The sequence below is a fragment of the Lissotriton vulgaris genome, unplaced genomic scaffold, assembly GCF_964263255.1.
Source record: "Lissotriton vulgaris unplaced genomic scaffold, aLisVul1.2 SCAFFOLD_871, whole genome shotgun sequence".
NCBI classification, from domain to species: Eukaryota; Metazoa; Chordata; class Amphibia; order Caudata; family Salamandridae; genus Lissotriton; species Lissotriton vulgaris.
Genome location: NW_028245531.1, coordinates 71,946 through 80,000, shown reverse-complemented (window position 1 = coordinate 80,000; position 8,055 = coordinate 71,946).

Genomic DNA, 8,055 nt, shown 5'->3' with positions numbered 1-8,055 from the left:
GCACTGCCTTCCCCCGTCTCAGCATTGCTGGACCCCACGGAGGTCTGCCTGAGAGAACTCTGAGAAAAAGGACCATCGGCAAGGCGGCTGAGAGGCAGGTGCGTACCCGGGCCCCTGGGGGCCATGGCGGGCTGACCCGGGTCCTGCCTTCCCCTGTTTCAGAATCGCCGGACCTCACGGAGGTCTGACTGACTCTCTCCCTAGTAATCCGTAGGAAAATTACCCCCCTTTAATGTAATCCGTGCACTCAAGGTGACAGAGGGGACCCAGGGCGGGAAAGTACCCGACCTCCTGGAGCCCTCGCTGGGATCAGGGAGGCAAATGGCACCTCATCTGGACTTCCAGGAAAGCTTGGCCATCTGGTCACCCCATAGGAAAGCATTGCGGGTGACCAGATGGCCGAGGGGATCCCAGTGACCAGATGGCCGAGGGGATCCCAGCGACAAGATGGCCGAGGGGATCCCAGCGACCAGATGGCCGAGGGGATCCCAGCGACCAGATCACCAGGCACGAAAGGAGAGCCAGCCATTCACTCTGTGACCCAACGAAAAAGGGAGCTGACGCCGGGGAATAGGGGACCGGAGGCCCAAGGCCCCAGCTGGGCCCCAGCCATGGAGGCTGCGAGAGGGACCAAACGGGCCCTCCGACCTGGGGCCCGCTGACACCTTGACAAGAAGGGGAGGCCTACAGTGGTCCGACGGACCCCTGTCCTGGGCCCTTGGTGGAGCAGCAGGCCGGGGGGATGGGGCCCAGGACCGTGGCACCCGACCCGGGGCCCAGCCAGGCCCCTGGACACAGCCAGGGCTCCCAAACCCGGAGGCACATGGGACGCCTCCCCGGTCCCTCCGGACCCCATCCTGGACACCCTGCCACGCAGCAGGACCAAGGACAGAGCCCGGGGTGGGGAGGCCTCCCTCCCTGGGCCCTCAGGGGCCCCGCCCGCAGCTCCTGAGCCCAGCCAGGAAAGGGGAGGCTCCCCGGGCACAACGGAACCCCATCCTGGGCCTTTGGCAGTGTGGCAGGCTGGGGGACAGGGCCCAGAGCCGGAGCACCCGACCCGGGGCCCGGACCGGCCCCCGGACCCAGCCGGGGCTCCCAAGCCCGGAGGCGCATGGGAAGCTTCCCTGGGACCTCTGGACCCCGTACCGGGCACCCTGCCATGCAGCAGGACCAAGGACAGAGCCCGGGGTGGGGAGGCTGCCCTCCCCGGGCCCTCAGGGGCCCGGCCCGGAGCTCCTGAGCCCAACCAGGCAAGGGGAGCCTCCTCTGGCACAACGGAACCCCCTCCTGGGCCTTTGGCAGTGCGGCAGGCTGGGGGACAGGGCCCAGGGCCGTGGCACCCGACCCGGGGCCCGACCGTGCCCCTGGACCCAGCCGGGGCTCCAAAGCCCGGAGGCGCATGGGAAGCCTCCCCAGGACCTCCGGACCCCCGTCCCGGGCACCCTGCCACGCAGCAGGACCAAGGACAGAGCCAGGGGTGGGGAGGCCGCCCTCCCCGGGCCCTCAGGCCTCAGGCCTTCCAGGTAAGCCCGGCAATCTGGTCGCCCCATTGGAAAGTATTGCGCGCTACTATTGCAACACATTATCTACTGGACGTGCTCTAGATGGCGCTCCAACATAAGGAATATACCAACACCTTCCCTACTGGAATTGTGTCAGCCTGGAGCCGTCATTAGCATTGAAGGGGTTAAATTTCTTTATTATTTTCCATATACATGTGTACCTTTCAATGCAGTTATGTATCTTTCTATTTATTCATTACTTTGCTCCTACTGTAGAAATACAACAGGGCCTTCAACTCCCTCCAATGCACTACTCTCTATCTCATCCTATACCTTCTCCCAATATATCCCCTACCTTCACTCTGACTAACCCTAAACATCATTGTACTACTATGATCTCCCTAATAACCCTTTCTAAACTCTTTCCTCCTCTATCTCTCCTTTGACTCATCCCATACCTCCTTTTACTGCTTTGATCTCCCAGATTAACACTTTCTAGACTCTTCCCTCCTCTATCCCTCCTTTATCCTATGAAAACGCAACTAACAGACTCACATGTCCACTCTTCAAATGAATAATTTATATTTCCCTATACTAATCCAGCCCGAATCTATTTTGGGTTCGGAGTAGCGTTTTACTCGCTGAAAAGCACTTCAACGCCTTGTTTGGGATAGTAAATGCTATAAATACAATTACAACGAATTGTGTAGATTAACCCCAAAGGTCGGTTGTGTGCTAGGTTAGGCTCCTCTGGGTTTGATGCTGTTACACAGATTTTATTTAAGGATGAGTACATGGAGTGTTCCGACTCACTGTTAGAGTTAGTGTTAGATGGAATAATCCAGCCATTTTAAATAGCTCTTTATTGCATAGTTACAACACCATAAATGTAATATATATCAATGCCACCAAAAAGTACTAAGAGAAGAACGGTACTCAATTTTCATATGCTATATTCCCCCTGCTCTCAGTAAGCAGAACAACTTGAGCCATTGATTACATATACATAACATGATTACATACAACAAACTAATGAACAAAACATGACCATGCCCTTTACCAGGATCCACAGTACTTTTACATTCATAATCCAGTCAAAGTCAATTCATATGTTGAGTATTTTATCCATCTTATTAATATACACATTCTTCCGACATGTTTTTCTCTCCAGCCAAAAACCTTGAGTTTTATAAGGTTTCAAGAGTTGAAAATTGAAGTAGGTATCGAGAAAATAAGCACATTGAGCCAACTGCTTTGCTTATGAAGTGACCAATAAGACAATGCCATTTATCATTTGACCTTAATGATGAGTGACTGATGCAGTTACTTTCTCAACATGGGTATTGTCTCACAGCCCAATGATTCCAAATCCCTAATTCCTATTTCTAAGTCCATTCAATGTATGCTTATTATGAGTTCTCTACTAAACAAATAGCACCTCTTTGTCTTTTGTTATTAAAGAGACTGTATACAGCGTAGTTGCTCTGTCTGGGCCTCTTTATGGCCCACAAGTCACTGGTGTTTAATGAAGGGTGCAGACTGCCTTCAGTCTTTTCATGGTGGCCTCTCAGGTTTGCCCTTCCACCGAACCCAATGGTACACACAAAAAGAAAGGAGTTATTTTTAGTCTTTGTCTATGGTGTTCTTACCACAGAGGCAATAGAGCGAATTTTCTTCAGCCACTTTCCTTTTTGTTTTTTTTCTCTTTTTTTCCGAATTGTTTATCTGTTATCTGTGTGTTGGCCTTCATTCTCGCTGTCTGCCAAAATGTGATTAATTTACTTTGTATGCTTTTATCCAATCCATTACCTATATTTTTTCAGATATAAGTTATTGAATGTTGTGTAACGTGCTTTTATCATATGAGATGACCTCAAGGAGACTGAACAATGTAGCTGTGTTCATGGAAGACAAACATACATTTTGTTTTTGCTCCAACAACAATGCAAGTGTCCCACCCAAGTCCTGCCTGAAGTGAGCCGTGCATTTATAATAAAATTTGCCTATAGGAGAAAATGGACTACTCTGGACACATTCAGTTTCCTTGATAAATCAAACAAATTTGACCCCAGCGTGCAACAGGAGATTGGGCTCGGAGTTTTTGGCAGGATTAGAAAGGAATTTTTCCGATTTATTTACCTGTTTATTTAGGTATTTTGTTAATTGCTGTATTGTGACAAGAGCCAGAGCCACTTCTAGCTATGATGAGGAAGGAAAGATGTTTTTGGGTACCCTGCCAAGTTTCTCAGGAGAAGGGGAACTGAAATGTCCCTGTTTTTTTAATAAGGAAAGAATTAGAATATATACAAAAGTAGACCTGAATGCATGGAACTGCCGCACACAAGACGATGTGGAGATTAGAACAATAAATCAGTTTGGAAAGACCTAGAATCCACTACAGCTCTCCCTTATATGCTTAGGTAGACATATTTTCTGAGAATTTGACTTCAGGGAGAATAAGATGATGATTTTTAGACTATATGAAAGTGTGCCAACCTCTATTATTGATGACTAGATGACAAAAATGTCTTCATTATATAGATTCGAAAAAAGTCATTATCTCATATTAAATTGTGAGTATTTTCTATAATGAGACACAGTGGTCAGCTTTAACAACGTTGCCACAAACAGAACAGTATTGTGTTTTGCTTTTTCTCCCTTCTTCCAAACTTGTATCATTTTCAGACTTCATGTGCTGAGCATTGTTGTGCCTCTGTTGATTTGCTTTTGGTATTAATTTGTAGCGTTTTAATTGGTTAAAACCTTAATAAACTGAATTGCAAATAAAAGCAAAATAAATTATGTCCTTAAAGTGACAAAACAGTTGAGTGATGAAAATACAATTTGTCTGAGTTTTATAATGTGGTTATACACATCTCAAATATCTAAAATACATAATTAACATGTGTCCTGCATGTCTCAATACTGGTGGAATATAGGAGAGCACAGGTTATAGTATCTGGTGATAGTGAATCAAGAATTGTTAATAACCGAGTTAGCAGGAACATGGATAACAAGCATTGGCATAGCCAATAGGTCTTGCCTTTGGGACCATTTTCTGATCAAATTTTCTGTGGACATTGATAATTATAATTCCAGAGAAGCAGGTACTCTGAGTGATTATGTTGTTAGAGACTGGAAGGCGCTCCTGAGCAAGCGGGGTTTAGCCCCTTTGTTTCAGGTAGAAGATTGCTTTTCTGCAGACAAGCAGGTGGAGGAGAACTATACTTCCCTCTGCTTGAAGATTATCGCAGTCTTAGATGCATTTGCCCCGCTAAAGAATCATAGAAGTAGGGGCATACCATCGGCTCCGTGGTTCAATGATACCTTAAGAATCCTGAAACTTGATTGTAAATGTGCAGAGAGGACCTGGAGGCGGGGCTATACGGACAAGGATAACACACACTTGGAGATCTAAGATCTTGTGCTATAAAAAGGAGATTAATAGGGTATGCCATCTTGCGTCCTTATATAGAAAATATACCTGGCTACATAAAGACACCTGCCAAGTAATCAATCTATTAGAAGGAACACCATACAACCATCATAGACAATGGTTAGTTACCTTAGATGTAGAGAGCCTTTACTCTAATATCCCCTGTGAAGGTGTCCTTGTAGCAGTCAAATGGTTTATTGAGACATATCAAGTTGACTGCAATCCTCAATTCATTATTGACTGCTTAACCATTGTCCTTAAAGATAACATTTTTGAATTCCGTGGCAATTTGTTTAGACAAACCAAGGGTGTAAGTGTGGGCGCTTCCTGCGCACCCACCATAGCAAATATTTATGTAGGATACTTTGAAAATCAATTTGTGTTCAATGAGGTGGCCCCCTTTTCTGAGACTACCCTTCAGTGTTCACGTTATATAGATGATATTATTTTCATCTGGGATGATAACGAAGACACTCTGTTAGAATACGTTTGATGGTTGAATCTGTGTGATAATAACTTTCAGTTCACCTCCCATTGCAGCAATGTCCAAATTGAATTTTTGGACATTATGATTAAGCATGAACATGGTCAATTATATGTTGATTTATACACTAAACCTACGGCACGGAATACCATCTTGCATCATACCAGCTTTCACCCAGTTAAGTCATAATTGCACTAAATTAGCAGACTATGATCAACGTGCTTGTGAAATTAAATCAAAATTCATGAATTGAGGTTATCAACACCGCGTTGTTCGCGACGCTTACAAGCGTGCACGTTTTTATGATCGTCAGCATTTGTTGTCCGGTAACACCAACACCAGAGACACTAATCTTGTCTTTGTCACTAGACACTCTGTTCTCAATGAACAGATTCGGCAGATCATATGTTCCAACTGGCATTTGTTGAATACTAATAAATCACACAACGAAATTATTCAGAAACCCATGTTTGCCTACCGAAAGAACAAGAATATCAAAGATTTAATAGTTAGATCACGCATGTCTATCCCTAAACAACCAATACAACGAAGTATTGTTGACATGCTACCAATTAATGGTAATTTCAAATGTGGAACGTGCAAGATATGTCCTCTATCTATTAAAGCTAAGTCTATATGCCATAATGGTCGAACTATAGAGAGTAACGGTATCACCAACTGCAAATCAAAAAACATCATATATTTACTACTATGCCCATGCCAGAAAGCATATGTTGGTGAAACCTCCCGTACTATGAATGTCAGACTTACAGAGTACAGATCAGCGATTTGTACACAGAAATTAGCTGCCCCGATGGTATGTCATTTCCTTGAACATCACCATTCAGCTGATGACTTACGTTGGTTTGTGCTTGAAAAGATTATACCTACAGCAGGGATCTGCTCTGATAAAATAAGAAAAAAATTTGATGTATACTATATCTTTATGTTAGAAACTGCATCCAATGGATTAAACTCAGTAATACCCTGGGACCAGGCTATTATCTGACATGTCTACTCTGTACTTTGGCCTTTCTCTGTGTCCATGCTTCAGGTACATATTATATATATCTATAGGCCTTAGCTTGTCCTCTCATGTCCCTGTCCTAGGTGCATATTGATATATATTATTTTCATTGTATGTATGCATTGCATGTATATATATCCATTTTATGCTTTCTTGCGATTACACATATCAGACACATATTATTTTCTATAAATTTTTTGTATGTAATTTACACGCTTATCATGGGTTTTCACCTGGATTTATTAATTTTTAAGCTAGTCATATATTTGCCTCTGTTCATTATATAAAATCATTTTGGATGGAACCATGTGAATAATTCCTTATGTTTTTTCCTCCCGTGTCCTTTACCTTATGTCCACTTATTATTTTTTTCTTTAGTTTTATAGTTTGAACTCGGAGAGGAATTGCATGTAATACTCATGTGTTTTTTCATACTTTCCTGGTTTTGTTTATGTTATTCCCCTTTGTGTCTTTATATATAGCCCATCCTCGGTAGTGGTTTTGTATTTCCCTATTTATGTGTGGTCTGTTCACCATTTCTATTACCTGTCTTGCCTAGTCCATCTTCTATATTTCCGACGCCTCCTTGGCCATGATAGGCTTCCTTCACGTCCGGATATTTAACAAGCATTGGAAATGCAATAGGTCTCGCATTAGAAAAGTTGGAGCTATTGGTCTTGTAAATGACAATTATTTTATTTATGTGTTGTTTTTTAAAATAGCTAAATTGATAGCTTTGTCATTTACAATGCCAATAGTTATAACTTTCGTGAATGTGACACCTACAAATGGGCAGTCTGCTCGCTCTTGGTGGGGCCCAAAGTGTATCAAGCCAGCCGCAGGGATGCCTTCCTCCACGGGCAGGACAGAGTTACATATAAAACATTTATGATGAAAGTACAATACTGCTGAATAAAAAAAACGGTCCCTATTGGGACGTCTGAGCAGAGAAGTTTTAAACCATGAGCAATTGCATGGACCCCCACTTCCAAGCCCTCCAATAAAACGTATGATAGTCAAAATTCCTGGTTTAACAATGTAGCCCATAGAAAACGGATTATTTTTCTAATTTGACAGACCAGCATGCCTAATAGATGTTTAATGCCATGGGTTTTAACCAAGGCGATTTCCTGCAGTAACATGGGCATTTCCTTTCCAGTGCAAAAGTTATTTTGTGTTGGATAAGTGTTTTTTTTCTTAGCGAAAATACCACTGTGCGCGGTATCACTTCACAGAGTGTTTTACTAGGGTGTAGTTTGGTCTGTATAGTGGTAGGCCAGGTTGAAACTACGCCAGCATATTTCGTTCATTTACAAGATGGTTTATGGAAAATTCCCGAAATCACGTCTCTTCGCGAGATGTGGCATTCGCTGTAAAAATGTATTGTGAATGCATGCATACTTTACATGAGCGTCTGTTTACAATGCTTTGTTTAAATACATCCACATAGCAAAAATGTATGCGAGGACGCATTGTTTTTTTTAACATAACTTTACTAAAACTAATTATAGCAATAACGTCTGTAGTGGAGGACCACATCTGTGAATGCAAATATTTGGGAACTAAAGTTTTAATTGCAAGCGCTCTGCCCCGGCGGACACAAAGT